Source organism: Neophocaena asiaeorientalis, unplaced genomic scaffold (assembly GCF_003031525.2).
Source record: "Neophocaena asiaeorientalis asiaeorientalis breed wild unplaced genomic scaffold, Neophocaena_asiaeorientalis_V1.1 scaffold407, whole genome shotgun sequence".
NCBI classification, from domain to species: domain Eukaryota; kingdom Metazoa; phylum Chordata; class Mammalia; order Artiodactyla; family Phocoenidae; genus Neophocaena; species Neophocaena asiaeorientalis.
Genome location: NW_020174060.1, coordinates 35,866 through 55,301, shown reverse-complemented (window position 1 = coordinate 55,301; position 19,436 = coordinate 35,866). Strand labels below are relative to the sequence as shown.

General features: G+C 48.3%; 3 non-coding genes across 3 annotated transcripts; all 3 read right to left on the bottom strand.

The window, feature by feature from the left end:
- Positions 1–4,688: 4,688 nt before the first annotated feature.
- On the bottom strand, positions 4,689–4,760 carry TRNAC-GCA (transfer RNA cysteine (anticodon GCA)). Its single transcript has one exon. It is a non-coding gene; the product is annotated as a tRNA-Cys (tRNA).
- A 4,482-nt stretch (positions 4,761–9,242) lies between these two features.
- TRNAC-GCA (transfer RNA cysteine (anticodon GCA)) lies at positions 9,243–9,314 on the bottom strand. The gene has a single exon. It is a non-coding gene; the product is annotated as a tRNA-Cys (tRNA).
- A 9,658-nt stretch (positions 9,315–18,972) lies between these two features.
- On the bottom strand, positions 18,973–19,044 carry TRNAC-GCA (transfer RNA cysteine (anticodon GCA)). Its single transcript has one exon. It is a non-coding gene; the product is annotated as a tRNA-Cys (tRNA).
- Positions 19,045–19,436: the final 392 nt, after the last annotated feature.

Below are 19,436 nucleotides of genomic sequence, written 5' to 3'. Positions count from 1 at the left end.
CCAAAGTAGTCTAGAAAAACAATGAAAATCCCAATGAGAAGAACCCAAATCTCTTCTCTCTAGCAGCCATATGATTTAGCAGAAAACCAAAGGCAGTGTTTGATTCTGCAAGACTACTGAGTGACGTCAGTTTAATTCACAGCTTCCCCGGTGTGAAAGCTCAGGGCTCTGATGTGGAAAGAGTGAGATCCCAGAGTTGTCACGAGGCTTCACGAGAGGATTTGTAGAACCCCGAATATACCTCACCACAACCACTTCGGAACCTCCTTTGCCGGCTGAAGAAGCCCCTCCTTCTCTCCTGTGGATATGGTTCCTGCTTTACCTCCTCTCTCACCTCACCCCCCGCCCCGCCTCCTCTTTTTCTTTTGAGCTATAACTTGAGAAAATCCCACCATACCCTGGAGAGCCAATTAAAAAGTCCCCCTTGCAGGTGAAGGCTTAAACGCAAAAATAATCACAAGACTCGGCTGATTTATAACAACAAAAGTCTAGGGAATGTGTGTGGAAATGAATTCTTGACGGCTTTTGGACGAGAAGGAAAAATCTAGTGCTAAACTCTGCCGAACTCTGGATCCAGTGTCCTACTTCGAAGCGTTGTCATAATTTCGATTGTTTGCTCAACTTGTTCATCAAAACCAGGAATCAAAGTTGTTCGAGGATAGATGAAATGGAGACGCCAGAAAATTCTTGAAGACAAATCTAAAGACTTTAAGGGATTGGAAAGGTGGCATGTACTGACGAGGCGTGACATGCCCCCACTCCCACCACAAAGCTTCAACCAACACAAGGGTTAGAAGACAGCCCCAACCACACAACCTTAAAAACGCATTATTTACTAGAGTTTCCGCATCTTTGAAAACCATTTGCATCACGTGTCTTTGTAGACTGGGAATGTTGGTGAGAGATGCTGTCATTGAGATACGTTCTCTAATTTGAATTAAGGATGGAGGTTCTTAGTGGAAGGGGCTAAAGTGTGCCCTTGATCACCATACCACACGCTGGCGAGAAGTGACTGCCTTGACAGCCTGTAGGTCCACAGCCTTGACCCAAAGGGTCCCTGTGGAGTTCTTAGGACCTACCCAGAATGCACATCTCTGCAGCTCATTTTTCCATTTTCACAAACAACACTGCAATGCCCAACCATGTACATGCACCTTTGCACACCCATGTGAATAAAACAAAGGCATGAATTTGTCTTTTGATTACCCAATAGCCTTCCAGCAAAGATACATCTATTACGTTCTCACCAGCCCTGTTTGGAAAGTACCCACCAGCTTTTTAAGAATTACAGTAATTTTGGCATGAAAGAAAGACCAATGCAGGCATGTGCGTGCTGTTACATCCCCAGTTCTTATCTTTACAGAACAGGACGGAGAACATTGTTAAGGGAGAAATGCAGCCTGAATAGGATGACAGCTGAAAGTAGCTGGAAATTGACTCAACCACCATAGCCGCAAAAGTTGGATCCCCCAGCCTAGGGAAGAAGCCTAGGGCTATATATTATTAAGTTTGGAAGAATAGAAACCAGACTGTTACCAGCAGTTAGTTTACTCGTGAGATTAATTTTTATTTTCTTCCTGATGCTTAATTGTGTTTTTAAATTTTTCTATATGTTTTTTAGTCAACAAATGTTTGTTGAAAATCTGTAACGTACTCAACAACAGGCAAGGCACTGACGCGAGGTATTCTTAAAAGAAGCAAATGTTTTCTTTCTTCCCGCCCCCCTCCTCCTCTCCTTCTTCCTCCTTCTTCTTCTTTTTACCATACAGAACTTATCTGTGTTATAAGAATAATCGAGTTCCTTTCCTAACAGGACTTTTCCAGGGTCCCCCATGGCCCCATGGGTGGCAGCCATCCGATGTTTTAGCTGCTAAGAAGGGTCAGGTAGTGACATCACCGCCACGTATCTGCCGGAGGAAAGGAGCCCATCCTTCAGTGGGGGGTGGTCTGTCCTGCTGTGGGGCAAGGCTTGGCAAGGAGGATCCCAGAGGACCAGGCTTGGCGCCGCTGCAGCTGTGCCCACCTGCTGGTCTGGGGCCTCCTGCGGGAACCGGGGCTGCATTTGGGCCCCGCGTGGAGGCTGCAGCCTTTGTGGCCAAATACCTGCCCTGGCGTCCACCAAGTCTCTGGAGACTCTGCCAAGGTCATGGGCTTGAGGGGAAAAGACCACAGAGGATGAGCTGGTAGAGGGACCCAAAGTCCCTGCCGTGTTTCTAGAGGGGACGGTGAGGTGGCCCCAGGTGGGCACTGAGGGAGGGAAACCTCAGAGAAGGCTTCTGGGTTCCCACAAGGCACAGGGGAGCATGAGGTCACAGCCAGAAAAGGGTGAGTTTGCAGTGAGACCTGGCTGCCAGGTGCCCAGGGGCAGACTAGGGGTGACTAGGAATGCCAGTGTGCTCTTGCTGGGGGCGCGGGTGGCACGCACTGGTGAACAGTACTAGACCTCACTCCCCCCAGGAGGGGCTACAGCTCTGGGGGAGAGCATTTGACTGCAGATCAGGAGGTCCCCGGTTCAAATCCCGGTGGCCCCTAATGAGCCTCCTTTAATCCCCTGAAACAGCTGCTGTCCCCCACACTGAAATCTCTAGGAGGACAGAAGAGAGAAAAGGTGGGCTCAGGACCCCTTGGTCACAGCCCTTCCTTTGTCACAAGCCCAGATGGTTTGGTCCGTCACCCAACCCCACTCTACTGGCCAGTCCCTTTCTCGTGGCTTCAGGTGGACTTTTGAATTATTCCTTGTCAGCCCAGCACTGGAACGTCCTTCTTCTGTTTTAGCAGAAGAAGCTTCTAGGCACTCAAATGAGGGCCCAGGAGGAAAAGGAGCTTATGGTCAGGAGAGGGTGGGTCAGCCAGGCCATGGGGCCAACCAGGGAGAAACGGAAATGACTGGGGTGCTGGAGGACCCCTCCCTGGAGAGGCCACAACCATGAGATGGTGTCACTTAGGAAAGGGTTTGAAGTGGGCTCCTGGAGCAGGGGAGGACTGACTGCAGGCGAACAGGTGTGTGTGGTTCAGATTTTCAGGCCCCTGCAAGCTTATCTCATTTAGTACCAGACATCGGGTAGAAACCTTTCAGGTCGTCTCTTGGGAAGGCCTATCTCCCTCCACCCAGTCAGGGCTTGGCCATGGGAGTGGGAAGCAGATGAAGCCAGCCAGGTCGTGCCTTGCCCCAGGGCTGGGGGAACAGGAAGAACCTGAGACTAGCCCTGTGGATCTGGCCCCAACCCTATTATTAATCAGGTGTGTGTGCTTGGACGTGTCTCTTAATTAAAAAGGCCATAATTTTCAACCCTATAATATGGGGCCCAAAACTAAATTGGTGGTTCCTAATTTTCACTTTCCTTTGGGATCTTCTCAGGAGTTTGTTAAAAATAGAGTCCTTTGGTCTCACTCCCAACCCTTCTAATTCAGGAGGTCCAACCTGGAGCCTTGAACTTCCTTTCCACGAAAGCCCATCCTGCTCTCACCACCTCACCTGCCTGTGTGTGATGCGCAGCCCAGTTGGGGGACTGTGACCTTAGTTTAGTTCAGAGACCCTCCACCGATACAGCCATGGCTTTTACACTGATGTCCTTGGCCCTGAATGGCTGGGCGTGGTCAGAGGCTTGTGCAGAAGGGGGAGGCGAGCAGGGATGCCTTCTGTGTGCGGTAGAGCAGGTCTCGTGGACTCATTAGACAGAGGGGCTGCACAGTGTCTGAAGGAGTTCTGAATATAATTACAGAGGTCAGAGGTCTTCATTAGCCAGGAACAATAAGATGAGCTTTTAAGGACAGATGCATCTTACCTGTTTCTTATTTTTACGTTTTCACTGATTTGGGAATATAATTCCAGCTTCCTTTCCCTGGCCGGAGCCAATGATTCTGCACGGAGGAGAAAGAACCAAGAGGCAGGGAGGGTCAGGCCGGCCCTTCCCCCACCCCTCGCTCCTTGGCATTAGTCCCACAGAGCCAAGCAGAATCCTGTTCTTCCCCAGACCCTGGTCTGGGTCTGTGAGTCTGGAGTAGACCCAGTGGGAGCGTTAGGACCTGGGGACATGGAGCCTAAGTCCAGGGCCTCTGACCTGCAGCCCAGCATGAGGGGCTCAGGAAGCTAAGCAGCTACCCCACTGCAGGAGTACAAGGGCTCCTCTAGGTTCATCTACTTCAGGTTATAACCCGTGGGGGTGCAATGAAGACACGCCAGCCCCCTCCGTGGAGAAGGTGTGGATCTGTGAAAGGTGAAATCTCTGGCTGGAGCTGAGGAAAACCCAGAGGGGTTGGAGGAGGCAGGGGTCTGTGCCTTGTAAACTTTAATTTTCCTGTAAGTCACCTGAAGGTGTATCTTTGAATTTCAGATTGGGTCTGCACTTTCTGAGGAGTTGTGAGTCAAAGAGTTTTAGTCTTTCTCTTTCTTCTCCAGGTGCCCTGGCCTAGGGAGGGGGAAACAGGTAATGCCAGACCCACTCTGGGATTAAAAGTGAGACAAGGGCTTCCCTGGTGGTGCAGTGGTTGAGAGTCCGCCTGCCGATGCAGGAGACACGGGTTCGTGCCCCTGTCCGGGAAGATCCCACATGCCGCGGAGTGGCTGCGCCTGTGAGCCATGGCTGCTGAGCCTGCGCGTCCAGAGCCTGTGCTCTGCAACAGGAGAGGCCACAACAGTGAGAGGCCTGCGTACCACAAAAAAAAAAAAAAAAAAAGTGAGACAAAGCAGGGGGCGCCCGGATTTGAACCGGGGACCTCTTGATCTGCAGTCAAATGCTCTACCCCTGAGCTACACCCCCTGACCTGGCAGAGTGGTGTAATTATCGCCTTTTACCTGTGTTGACACACCCAGACTCAGTCTTGCTGGTTGGGATGTCCTGGTCAGCTCTGCTTCTTTGGACCCTGGCCTCCCACCTTCCAGGGACCAGCCCTTCTTCCCTTATCACTTCTATGTGCATCTGGCTGAGGACCCCCTGGTAGCCTGGTTGACCTTTAAAGGTGGGGAGACCTTTCAAATCACCCAGATAATCCTCTTTGGTAATGAGTCATTGAGCATCTACTGTGTGTCAGGCACACTGGGATGGTGACATAACTGTGACTAGGCGACAGTGCCTTCTCCTGCCTGAAAGAAGGTTCAGAGCCCATGTCCAAGGGTTATTTAATGACATAGAATAATGTTCATGAGAGTTCGTCAAGTGAAAAGGCAGTTACAGAACAGTCTGTAAGGAGTTATAGATGATTTCAGCTTTTTATGTGTTATTTCCCTTTTCAACTTTTCTATATTGAGCATGTTGCCTTTGTAAAAGCAAAAACAAAGTTACGTAGGAAAAATGATACTCTAGGGAGTTCCACTTCTAGGAACTTCTAGGTATCCTTCAGAAATATTCATGAATGCACAGTGAGGGCGGAGACTCCCTGCAGCCTTTTTCTGGATTAGCGCTAAACTGGAAACCACCTAAATATCCATCGACAGGGAACTGGTTACAAACACTGTGGTACAGTCATAGAAATATGATGCAACAGTAAAAGATAAAATTGGTCCAGAGTTCTGTCACGGAAAGATGCTTAAACAATACCATTAAGTGAAAAAAGCAAATTGTATGACATATACATGTATGATATGAGCTCTTTTGGGCTTTTGAAAAGATACTGTGTATATGTATTATTATGTAATAAAAAGATTATACACACAGACAAAGAAACTTACGTATAAACATAGGTGTCTACATGTCCATACATATACATATACACCTATGGAAGGAAATAGACCAGATAGTTAATAATGGCAACCCCCAGAGAGTAGGGAGGGGGTTCTTTTATTTTCCAATGTTTGCATGTCCAATAATAACCCAAATGTCTACACGGTTCCAGCCTTCCAGGTCCTGAGTGGGAAAAAAATAAATGAGAGAAAGCACTGCAGATGTTGTCCAGGAAGTCTTTGCCGCCTCCAGTGGCGGCCACCCCTGCCCTCCCTCTCCCTCAGACCCCAGTCACTTCCCAATCCAAACCCTTCCTGGTCTCTCCCTAGTCTGTCACCTCTGCCACATTCATTTCAGGCCTTTCTCTTTCCGCGCTGCCGTCACTCTTGTTTCACACACCGGTTTTCCAGCATCCACCCAACTAGAAAGGCAGGTTGTCCTGTGATGTCGGACTGAGGGCAAATGGCACCCCTGCAGTGGGCCAGGTCAATCCCCTGTCTGAGACCTACACCCAGCAGGTCCCAGACCCCTCGGCCACACCTGCCCCCTCCACCCTGCCCTCCTGTAGCCTCCCCAGAGGCCTGTCAGACTTAAAGGAACCGGCACCCAGGTAGACTGAGGGACACCCAAGACGCGTAGACGTCTGAGAATAATGAGAGGATCGCTCACGTCCCAGGTCAGCTGAGTCTCGTCATAGATCAATAGGAGGGGGCAGCGCTTTTAAAGGCAGAGAAAGGTTTTTATATTCATACCTGGAGCAAGGTATTCAAGGAAGGGACAGGCCCCAGCTCAGCGATGAGATCATATACACAACTGACAAGGCCTCCTCCCGGTCAGAGGGAGATGGCTGGACTGGGGAGGAGGGGGCATATTAGGGAGCCTCCTGAAGGCAAGAAAGAGGGGAATGCAGCTTCTTCCCATGCGGAGAAGGAAGCTAAGGCCGCTGTGCCTGAAATGGATACTGACTGCGAGCGCCACGGGGTGCCCGTCCCCTCCATCTGGGCTTGGACTGTACCGGCCCTAAAAGCGCCAGTGCCTGTCCTTGGCAGACGGCTTCGCTTACTGAGTCCACCGATGCAAGCAGCCAGCCGGCCTGCAGCTCTTGTTGGAGGGAATGTCACAAGGTATCAACTGGAGCGCCGACGGCCACCCTGGCCCAGCATTTGGACCCACCCTCCTTTTCACCTCCTGCATTATAATTCCCTTATGAAACTGCCCTAACCTTCCGGCAAGGAAAACTGCATAAACCACTCAGCCTAGCGGGCTCTTTGTAGGGAGACTAAAGGGTCGAGGCGGCAGTAGTTGACCTAGGTTCCGGCTGAAAGGCACATGAGTATCGAGGGCTGCAAGTGGGGACCCCAGACATGGCCACACCAGGGGTGGCTCTCACAAAACCAGAGGTGGTGACAAAGACACAGAGGCCAGGGAAGTGACAGGATAGCTCACTATCAAGCAGATTTGCTGCTCCCCCTGCCTCAGCTCCAGAGGCTGGAATACTGCCTTCTGCAAGGGAGGAGAGGGGACCAGCGCACGTCTTTTGTAATGGCAAACTCTACTTTATAAAGGACAACTTGCCTCCTAGGAGCTAGGCGTGCAGTGAAGACTGGCGCCTAGTGTCCCAACTCGGCAGTGTAGAACATGCCAAGAACCACATAGAACTATCTAGATACTATCTAGACATAGAATATCTGGAACTATCTAGAAAAGGGGTTGGGAGAATTAGACACACACGGGGCACATGTAGAGGCAGCGCTGGAAGAGCCACAGTGATGGGTGAGGGTTTCCACAGAAGTAGAAGAGTTTGTGAGGAAGGTAGACAGACCACAGGCAAAGACCACAAAGGGCTGAAGAATCGTGACTGCGAGGCCAATAGTGGGGTCCATAATGGGTGGGCGGACAGGTGAGCCAGAAGGTAGCTCTGCAATCACGGAAACACAAAAATATGAAAGAGATTGAGGTCAAAAGGAGAACAATGCAGTCTCAGTAACAGCAACGACAGGAAGAAGTAAAAACTAGAAGAGGCATCAGAAAGGACTTTTCAGATCAAAGATCTTGAAAGGGAATATTTCATTTTTTAAAACATTTGAGGGGGCTTCCCTGGTGGCGCAGTGGTTGAGAGTCCGCCTGCCGATGCAGGGGACACGGGTTCGTGCCCCGGTCCGAGAGGATCCCACGTGCCGCGGGGCGGCTGGGCCCGTGAGCCATGGCCGCTGAGCCTGCGCGTCCGGAGCCTGTGCTCCGCAACGGGAGAGGCCACAACAGTGAGAGGCCCACGTACCGCAAAAAAACCAGAAAATTCAAGTCTCTTGTTAACAAAATGAATGAGCTTCAATGAAAGGGAAACTGAAGTGTAGCCCTGAAGCTAAAAGGAGTTTTGTTTTTACAGGCACTTATGTCCTGTGCTGATAAGAGAACTCGGAGGAGACAGAATATTTATAACATGGGGAGTTAGACAAAGAGCTACTCGTCAGCTTATCAAGTTAGACAGAGTCTCAAGGAAGACTGGACTTGACCGTGTTCTGTCTTAAATTGCTTTTTGTCTGTATTGTGTTTTCCTGCCATTCAATGGAAAGACATAAAGACTTTCTTGCTGTCAAATAGTTTTATTACAGAGAAGCTGTTTTTAGGCCATCTGAAGTATAGATTTCTGTGTTTATATAAACCCGGAGCATCATGAAATATATTTTAGGTAGTTGTGAGAAAGGTCTTATAAGATGGTTGGTGCCGGGGATAATAAAATTCACGAAGTGTACTTCTGAATTACCCGCTAGAGCTCTGAACCCACGATGAATTCTTAGATCATCTACCAAAATGCTCAGCTGTTTGTTCTCCAAACCATAGAAAGCCATGGCGTTCTTTAGTTTTGAGATAGCTGATATAATTCACTGGTCCCTTCTGCAGAAGTTTACTTTTAAATCTTGAATGAGACGTAAAATTGTCTTTAATAATTACACAACCTAAACTGACACTTTCGCGTGTGGATATTTCATCCTCCACGAACTCTCTCAGCCCCGTGAGGGCTCATTCCCTGAGAGGCACAGATCCTGGTGGTTTGGCTTGCAAATAGAAGACCAATTCCACCCTGTCCCATGGAGAATGACTGGACTGAGAAAGGGAAAAATTAAGGAAACTATGAAATGCTGAAACAGCAGATTTTCCTGGAAGATGCCATTAAGGTCAAGTTATAAATCATGTCCACATAAGGATGCAGAAGAGGGGAGTCCGAATATAAGATGCTGGGCAGACAGAGCTGGCATGAGGGAACCTGGGTCTGAGAAGGCTTCTGGAAGCTCTACTAAAGCTGGTTTCAACTTAGCTGCAGGCTAGGAGCGCTGGGGGTTGTTTACGATACCTGGGCTCCACCTCAAATACACTGATTTAATTGGTCTGGGGTGAGGCCTGGGAAATGGCATGTTTATAGACTTTTCACGTGATTCTAATTTATATTTAGAGTTAAGAACTGCCAACTACCATAGTAAAGCTTCACCACTTGCTGGTTCTAGAAAAAAAGTCTTTATGTTGATGTCTAATGGGGAAGAAGAAGTTGAAATGCAGCACCAAAGGTAAAAGTTAAGAATAAGTAGGGGGCACCCAGATTTGAACTGGGGACTTCTTGATCTGCAGTCAAATGCTCTACCCCTGAGCTACACCCCCTTCTGCTATGGTGTGACTTAATTAATATTTTTCATCTGTCTAGCCACACCCAGACTCCCCGTAAACCTATGAGTTACCACTTCAGGACGGCCCTCTCTTGGGAACTGCCAGGCCTACTGCAGTAAAAACTCATCAGCCTGCCACAGGAAAAGCGACAGGCTCTCTCCTCAAAAGCCCAACAGCCTATGTCCCCCCTCCCACCCACTCCCGCCCCAGCCCACAGCCCCAGTGTGTGGGCAGCAGCCCGGAGAAGCATTGACATTGGCTACAGGATGGCCTTCAGAGTCGGATGCCTGCGCCCATCATGGTGGGCACCTAAAAAACAGAAACTCAGGGTGATTGAGGTGTCTGTCCAAACCCACCTAATGAAGGCCTGACCCTCCTAGGCTAACAGTCAGTTCAGAGTGCTTTCTACTAAACTATAGTCTAGGACACAAATGACCCTCCCAACCGCCACGTCTTCAGTTAGTATAGATGGAGAATCATGGAGAATGATCCACTCCTAGAAACAGTCAGAATTAGGTGGCTGAGTAGACTTAGGAATCCCCCAAATCATTAATGGACCTAAGCTAACATAATTCAAGGACCAAAAATGCTGCTGGAGAAGAACCACATTCTACCCAGAGGCTCTCTGATCTGTGGACAAAGCCCTATCGCACCTGGACAATGAGCTTACTTTGATTGGCACCTTCCATCTCCACAGCCACGCCAAGGCCCTGCTTCTGCTGTTGTCACGGGAGCTGGTAAGCTTTCTCTCCTGCAAACTCTCTCTGCCACCTACTGGAATCTCTCCCTCTTACCCCCCAGCTTCCCCCTTGGGGCCTTAGCCGCCCAGCAGCCACTTCCCCTCCTCTCCTGGCCAAGAAGCTGGGGAAACACTGATTTCTACACTGATTCCTACCATGATGCTAAAGTCCTCTGGATTTCTCTTGTCAACAGTATACAGCCGAGAAGCCTCCACATATATCAGCTTATTATACCTCAAACCTTGGGGACGAGGATCTCATTATCTCCATTTCACAGATGAGGGGACTGAGGCCCAGAGAAGCTAAACTTCTTGCCCAAGATCCCCTGCATATATATATGCATGTATAATATAATAACAATAATATAATATTATTATTAATATATATTATTCTATATGTATTAGAAACTCTACATTGAATTTTACTGATATTCAGGAAAGAGAAATAGCGACACCCCATGACCCCTTAGCCTCAGGCAGAGAAGCCAGAGTGTGTGACTTAAAGGAAATTCCAAAAACTCTCTGAGCCTCAGTTTCTTATCTGTAAATTGGGGGAAATATCAATTGATATGAGGATTAAATAAGATAATATCCTTAGGACAGTCTCTGATGTGTAGTAAGCACTCGAATATGACTAGCCGTTATTACTACGGTTCTGGATAATTCTCACCTTCCCAATCCGGTCAGATCCCTGGCTTTCACTGCTTTACTGAGCTCTGGCATGAGATCCTTTCTTGTTTGAAAGCCAGATGTATCCTTACTTGGAATCTGATTGCAATCACCAGAGTAGTATTAATGCAACCATCTCTGTTGATACTGGAATAGCTAGTGTACTCTTGGGTTCTGTTGCAGGAAGCTAGTTCCTTCCACTCTCTCTTTTTAAAAATGAATTTAAAAAAAAAATATATATATATATATATTTATTTATTTATTTGGCTGCACCAGGTCTTTAGTTGCTGTGTGTGGGATCTTCGTTGCTGTGTGCAGGATCTTCGTTGTGGCATGTGGGATCTTTAGTTGCAGGATGTGAACTCTTAGTTGTGGCACGTGGGATCTAGTTCCCTGACCAGGGATTGGACCCAGGCCCCCTGCATTGGGAGCGTGGCGTCTTAGCCACTGGACCATCAGGGAAGTCCCAAAAATGGATTTTTTTTCATGAAAAAAATTTTTAACCTTTTGACCCCTTTCACCCATTTCTCCCACCCCTCACCTCCCCCCACCTTTGGCAACCGCCAATCTGTAGGTTTATCCATATGTCTATATCCTTATGTTTTTTATTTACCTCCTGTGAATAACATATAGTTGTTTCTTTAATTCAGTGGCATTCTTTGTCTTTTTACTGTGGTATTTCATACATTTATTTTTAATGTTAATACTGATAATATCTTGGTTTAAATTTTCTATCTCTTTTGTCCTGCAAGTCCTAGTTTCTTTTTCTCTCCTTTGTCTTCTTTTGTAGACTATAGGAAAAGACCCTCAGAGGTTAGAGATGAGATCCCTGAACCCTGGAATGCAACTGGTGAAAAATCCACAAGTGTCCATTGAGCTAATGGACCCCTCTGCCGAGGGGATCACCCAAAAGATGGTTAGTGTATGGCTGACAGAAACTGGGACTGGGATGTACACGAGGGAACCAGTATCCTTGTCTGCTGTTGACAGTAACCTAAGCTCCTTAGGTTGGAATTTGCATAGAATAAAAAATAGAGAGCTAGAGAATAAAATCATTGGCACTTGCCCTGTGCTGACCTGGGTGGGGACAAATGTATCTGGGTAAAGCGATGCTCTCAGTGCCCACGAAAGTTGGCCCTCAGAGAGGTGCAGAATCAGCTCACCCCTCCCCACCGCAGACCCTCTGACTGCTTTTGTTTGCACTGCAGGCTCACCAATGACATGCTTTCTTCCCCCCCAACCCCCGCGTCTGTGCGCTCGCTCCAGCACAAGAGGTTACCTCTGCTCGACAGACAGAACAGATTCAGCTAAACCTGAACTCCTTGATTTCCCTTCGTATCTCAGAGACATCTCTCCTCAGCTGTCCTTAGCCCTTTCCCTTCCATCTCAGAGAAGAACATTCCCCTCCCCTCCCCCTTCCAAAGTAAATGGCTCCATCTGTACTCTTGTCCTCAGGACTGAATTGATTCAATTTTCTCCGTCCTGTTCCCTCCACAGCCAAAAGTATGCTCAAGCCTCTAGCCTAAGTTAAATTATGTTTCCCACCTTCCCCTGTACCTGCTGCTGTATTTCTCTCTGGATAACAGTAATTTTCATTTTCCACCTCTGCCCCCACACACTATTCTTCATCCTGCATATCTTATATAAGTCATCATGTCCCACATATTATAACCTGAAAATGTCTCTGGAATTCCTTTTCTCCTCTGTATTTGCTTCCTTACTCTGTATGTGTCACTGGGCACGTTCTTTAACTCTGTAAGCTTCCATTTCTTTGTCTTAAATAGGGATAAGTTTCTCGTGACGTATAAATATGGCAACTTCAGATAAATTGCCCAGCATGGTACTAACACATAGTAGGTGCTCAAAAAATAATATCAGTTAAGGAACTGTCTTTAGGCAAACTCCCAGCCGCTCTCTGCGATGTCTCCTAAGTGACCTCCTGAAATAAAGGAAATGAATTCACTTTGCAGCCACAACCCTCCCTATCGCCCACAGAACAATGTCCGAACTCTGGAACATATTTTACACACAAATTCTCTTCAGTCTAATCATCCACCTCCAACAGTAGGTCACAGTCACACTCTCTCCCCCCTCCCCCCTGCAAAGTCACGGCACACACGCACTTACAACCTACCCCAGGTACACACATACACACTCACACCAACATGCATGGTCACACCCACAGCCACACACACATACACACAGACATGCACACATATACCTTTTCCACCCAGAAAGCACTCCCCAAACATTGCATCTTTGTTTCTTTACACTGTCTGTCTGGCACGCCCTTTCCCCACACTGCCTGGACATGCACCTTCCAGACTCAGCTGACCCCCCCATCTCTGCAAAGCTGTCACAAAGTCAGCCCTCAGAGCAGCCCAGCTGCGCTCTAAGCTCCTTTCTATCACATCTAACATATTTTCATGTTGCAAATCACTCTTCCCTGCGAGAAAGAGTGAAGGATGAACCGTCATGTCTAGATTTCACTCATCCCTGGGTCCTCTCAAGGCCTGGCCTCTTGCCCGGCAAAGTAAGCATTTGAGGAACTTAACTGAGGGACTGATCGCTCTCTGGGTTTTGTTCTCGGCCACAGAAAGAGAGATGGGGGAGAGGAGGATTCAGGGCTGCGGACAGAGGGCTCCCCGTGGACCCGCTTGGCCGGGGGACAAGGGGAAGAGACCCCTGCCTGATGCCTGCGGGCCAACCCCACTGATTCAGGACCGCAAAGCCGGGGTTATGGCTCCAGCACTGCAGAGGTACCAGCTGTTCATTCATCTGCTGGGTGAGAGGACGCATAGTAGCTTAGACCTAGTCTGCAGACAAAGAAACTCTGGTTGACATCTCCATGCCCACTACTTACGCATAATTTTACTCATTTAACTGTTGTTGTTGTTGTTTCTTGGCATTTAAAAAAATTTTTATTTTATATTGGACTGTAGTTGATTTACAATGTTGTGTTAGTTTCAGGTGTACGGCAAAGTGATTCCGTACTAGGAGTACAAAGGACCTTCCGGCCCTTTACTGATTATAATGGGGTCAAGGGGATGAGCCCGATGGCATCCAGGGACATCCCATGGCCTCCTACTATGCCACCATAAGAGGGAGGTTCTAGGGTTGTTCCTACAAACCCCAACGAGTGGGGATCTCCTAAATCTTCAATGGGGTCCCAGGTAACATGCATGTAACTAAGTTTAGCTACCAAAATTGCGCATAACTAGGGGGCACCTGGATTTGAACCAGGGACCTCTATTTTTATTGAAGTATAGCTAATTTACAATGTTGTGTTACTTTCAAGTGTACAGCGTGATTCAGTTTTATATATATGTGTGTATATATACATACACACACACATATTCTTTTTCAGATTCTTTTCCATTATAGGTTATTACAAGGTATTGAGTATAGTTTTCTGTGCTATGCAATAGGTCCTTGTTGTTTACGTATTTTATATTATTTTATTTTTTTAATAAATTTATTCATTTATTTTTGGTTACGTTGGGTCTTCGTTGCTGTGCAGGGGCTTTCTCTAGTTGCAGCGAGCAGGGGCTAGGCTTTGTTGCGGTGCCCAGGCTTCTCACTGCGGTGGCTTCTCTTGTTGCGGAGCTGTAGGCGCACAGGCTTCAGTAGCTGTGGCTCGCAGGCTCTAGAGCGCAGGCTCAGTAGTTGTGGCGCACGGGCTTAGTTGCTCCGTGGCATGTGGGATCTTCCCGGACCAGGGCTCGAACCCGTGTCCCCTGCATTGGCAGGCACATTCTTAACCACTGCACCACCAGGGAAACCCCTATGTATTTTATATACAGTATGTTAATCCCAAACTCCTAATTTATCCCTTCCCCCCCTTTCCCCTCTGGTAATTGTTAGTTTGTTTTCTGTGTCTGTGAGTCTGTTTCTGTTCTGTAAATAAGTTCATTTGTATCATTTCTTTAAGATTCGTGTTTATTTTTGTTTTTATTTCCATTACTCTAGGAGACGGATCCAAAAAAATATTGCTGTACTTTATGTCAAAGAGTGTTCTGCCTATGTTTTCCTCTAGGAGTTTTATAGTATCCAGTCTTACATTTAGATCTTTAATCCATTTTGAGTTTATTTTTGTACGTGGTGTTAGAGAATGTTCTAATTTCATCCTTTTACATGTAGCTGTCCAATTTTCCCAGCACCGCTTATTGAAAAGACTATCTTTTCTCCATTGTCTATTCTTGCCTCCATTGTCGCAGATTGACAAGTGCGTGGGTTTATCTCTGGGCTTTCTGTCTTGTTCCATTGATCTATGTTTCTGTTTTTGTGCCGGTACCAGAACCAGGGACCTGTTAATATGCAGTCAAATGCTCTACCCCTGAGCTATACCCCCAAGAACACTAGTATAGTCTAATTAACATCTTTCATTTGTGTGGTAACACTCAACTCTGCAAAATTAAGTTATAGATCTCCTCCAGGACTGGCTTTTTGGAAGCTGCCAGACGGGGCTTCGAGTAAGACATCTTCCCTCAGGCCTGCAGCTTTCCAGTCCTCAGTCCCTGGGTGGGGTCATCAATAAGGAGAAAAGGAGAGAAGCTGCCTGATGAGCCTCCAACCCATTTCCCATTGCCTTGGTTTAGCCCAAGAGCTGGACGAAGGTCTCCAAAACTACCCACCTACCCTACCTGGGTTCCCAGCCGTTTGTTTCCATAGGTCTGACCACCCTCCCCACTCCACTGTGCCAACCTGTTTTGGAGGGAAGGAGGGGTGAGAGTGATAATTTAGGGTTACCATTTTTTAAAAATTTTATTTATTTTGGGCTGCGTTAGGTCTTCCTTGCTGCGTGTGGGCTTTTCTCTAGTTGCCGTGAGCAGGGGCTACTCTTTGTCGCAGTGTGAGGGCTTCTCATTGCGGTGGCTTCTCTTGTTGCAGAGCACAGGCTCTAGGCGCATGGTCTTCAGTAGTTGTGGCTCGCAGGCTCCCGAGGGCAGGCTTAGTAGTTGTGGCGCACGGGCTTAGTTGCTCCCGCGTCCCCTGCATCGGCAGGTGGACTCTCAACCACTGCGCCACCAGGGAGGCCCTGGCAGGCAGATTCTTAACCACTGCACCACCAGGGACCTAGGGTTACCATTTATTGCCTGCTCCTGGGAAGTCATCTGTATCTACAGCTCTCTGGTCTGCCCTAAAAAAGTCTGCATCAGGGGCCTTGCCTTCTCTTTGAGGATCCAATAGAGTTGGAGAAATGAGAAACATACAGAAGAAAAAAGTCCTGATGCCATGAGGAGGATAGATACCTCGAGTATTAGTGCAGGAAGACATGAGAAGAGGCTCCACCCAGATTGCTGTTGTACAGGGGCTGACCTGTAGCTTCCAGTTTCAGGTAGGATCCTGATTGATGGATGAAGGAAAATGGGATGAGTAACAGCTTCCATGAATAGAAAATCCAATATGGCAGGGGGTACCCGAATTTGAGCCAGGGACCTCTTGATCTGCAGTCAAACGCTCTACCCCTGAGCTACACACCCACTACTTATTATAGATGTCTCATAAACACCTTTCACCTTCATGGTCACACCCAGAACTCCTGCAACATACTGGAAGTTTCTACTTATTTCTAGAGAGCTGGTAAGACCGGAAACTTATTCCTCCACAAACTCAGGCCCCAGAGTCCCACAACCCTACGCCTTCACATGCCTGCATCTCCCCCTTTTCCTCAGTGTATGGTGACAGCAGCAGCCTGGAGGAGCATTGACATTCACTACTGGAAGGGCCTTTAGAATTTATTTGTCTGTTTTCCTCTTGTTCTGCACTACAAAACAGCAAATTGAAGAGATCCTGCCCAACCTCTTTGGAAACACATGCAGTACGTACACCAGAGCGTGTCTCTTCAGCTTTGTATCTGTGCATTAAGCCCCAGGGTGCTGGTGGGGACAGCTGGGGAGGTTGGTGAGCTTCCGAGTCCCTAACCTGGATCTTTTTAATTTTCCTGAAGTTGGTGATAACCTCATGTCTCTTAGGCTAATATTTTATCTAAGTAAGCGGATTGCAACTATTATTGCAACTACGACTATATTATTATTGGCTATTATTATTCCCTTGCTTTGGAGGAGAAAACCTGCCAGGGATGATGCAGGATTGACTTCAGCTCTTTGCTTTTAACTATTGTTTTTGAGGGTATGAAGAGGTTGAGTGGAGTGAGAAGTCCCCTGACACTCAGAATAAGAATTTCAAGTGGAATAAAACAGCGCAGTAAACTCATACCCTGAAGTCCGTGGACTGCAGGAGTGAACTAGCCAGAAGCGCCCCCATATGGTCACGGTGTGGGTTTATTGACCTGAAATAGGAGCTCCTGCAAGAGACAACTGGTCCACCATCTAGATGCTGCCACAAAGAATAACTGAGCACCAATGAGAACAGAACGGAGACCACTGCCTTTGCCAGCCTTCCTCCAATATTCCATGGTCAGCACTGAAAGACTCTCTAAAGCAGGTCACCTGGTTCATCTTCCTGAGGAAACATGCTACAGCTCACTCATCCCCATGGGCTCTGTGAGTCTCTGCTGCTCAGACCGGAAGCAGATGTCCACGGTGCATTTTCAGGGTCCCTGTTCAAGGCTGGTGAATGCAGGGGACAGGGAAGTAGCCCCTAGACGTGGCACACGGCCTCACGATTGAAAGTGGCTTGAAGCCCCTAGTATGTAGCGGCCAGTCGCCGGCAGTCAGCAAGCTCCGCAAACAGCTCCCTCACTGCCTTTTCTTTAGATCCTTTGCTCTGTGCTGACCCTGCTGAAGCAGCCCAGGACGGAGAGACTGGAGCCCTGGGGGCCTCCTGCAAGCACTGCCCTGTGCTCCGTAATGGGCGGAGCATACAAGAGGCATCAAAGCTCCCATTGCCCCCAACGGTGGTGCCTGTGCATGGTGAGGTGGGACGTGCCCATGGGAAAGGTGACATCTGCAAGGCTCTAAAGGTAAGTGTTAATGGGGATCGGGGTTGGGTCAGCCCTGGAGAAGTTCACCTGGGGCTGCAAGAAGCTAGAGAGGCTTTCTGGCAAAGATCTAAACTGTCCAACCTCTCTTCTGTCCTACGAAGACTCAATCCACAGGGCCCAGAGGTAAAAAGGCATTTCTTCAATCGTAGAAACCTGAAAGGGTGTTGTTGGAAGGTGGAGATGTTGAATAATATCCTTCTAACCAAGAAGGAACTTTAAGACTGAAACACGAAGCAGGCGACTCCATAAAGTACAAACACAAAGTTTATTGTGGATAACTTACATAGGGTAGGATCTGGCGGACGGCAATCCTGAAGCATTGGCAGCTGCGCTCTGCACCGCCCGCAGGGGTACAGGGGGATTTAAAGGGCCCAAAGCTGAAACCCCACTACTGAGGCAGAAGAATGTCCACACTGACGGGAACCAGGGTTTGTTCCTCCCCCTGGGGATCTCATGACCATTGACCACCTGGGTTAACAAAAGGCACTCTTCCAGTGTTCACCTCAGATGAAGGCTAAGGGTAAAAGGCGATAAGGAACTCACCTGTCTTGGGTGCATTCCTTGTCGAGTAGGCTGAAGTTCAGTCATGCAGAAGGGGAGGGGGTAGGACTGCCGGCCTGAGATGAAGCTGCCGAGATGGGGTCAGTGTGGTTCAACCGCGCAGGCTTGCTCTAACTGTCTAATAAGCACCGGTGTAGCCTCACCAGCACTTCTGTGTATTTTCCATCCGCCCATGAGGACAGCTCCACTGCAGGCTAAACCCGTTCCCTCTCACCTTCTCCTTCCCCCAAGCCTGGACCCCCTCCCACCTGGCAGCCCTGCAGCTTCTCCTCCCCCCGATTCATGGCAAGGCATCTAAAGCCACTGATGTTCTCCTAGAAGGGCTTTTAGAATGACCCAGATCGGCAGATGCCTAATGTGGCAGCGGGAAAATCATCTAATGCTTCTGTGATATGAGTGGACGAAAAGAAGGAGGCGTGCTGTTGAAAAGCAAAACTTTGCAGGCCTAACAAAACCTGAATCTCTGGAGAGGGGGCCCAGGGAAAGTGTATGTTTACATTCCCACAATCCCAGGTAGTTCTAGTGCTTGGGTGAGCCTTGAGTCCACATGATCTTGGCTGGACACACATTTCTGGTTCTAGGACTTTCCATTGCCCCCGCCCAGGAGATGAGCTAGACAAGCTTCCTTCTTACCCGCCCCCCCACCTCCTTTACCAATTATTGCACCCCTCAATCTGCCGAGTAAGAGCCCACCTGAAGGTGCCATTTGGTGTAGGTACTGAAACAAAGCTTATTTCAGGGGACACCTGGATTTGAACCAGGGACCTCTTGATCTGCAGTCAAATGCTCTACCACTGAGCTATACCCCCCTGCTTGTTAAGAGTATCTAATAAATACCCTTTCACCTGTGTTGAGATGCCCACACCCACTGTGCACGGAAATTTCTATTGATTCTCAGAAAGTTCTGGAGATAGGGGAATTTTGCCTTACAGAAAGCTAGCTTCTTCTTCCCCATAGATCCCCCTCCCAATTTTGGCCCCCAGAAACCTTCTCTGCTCACAATCTTGCAGTCTCATTTTTCTTGGTACCACTTGGCAGGCACCTGCTGGTTGCTAAGAGCTGGACCACCCCTGCTTCCTTCCTCCCTCAGCAAGCTCCATCTGCTTTCAACTTGCCTGTGGCTCTCTCTTCTCCACCCTCACTGCTATCCTGCAGGATGGACTGGGGGCTCCATTACCCGAATCATCCTCTCTGCTCTTCT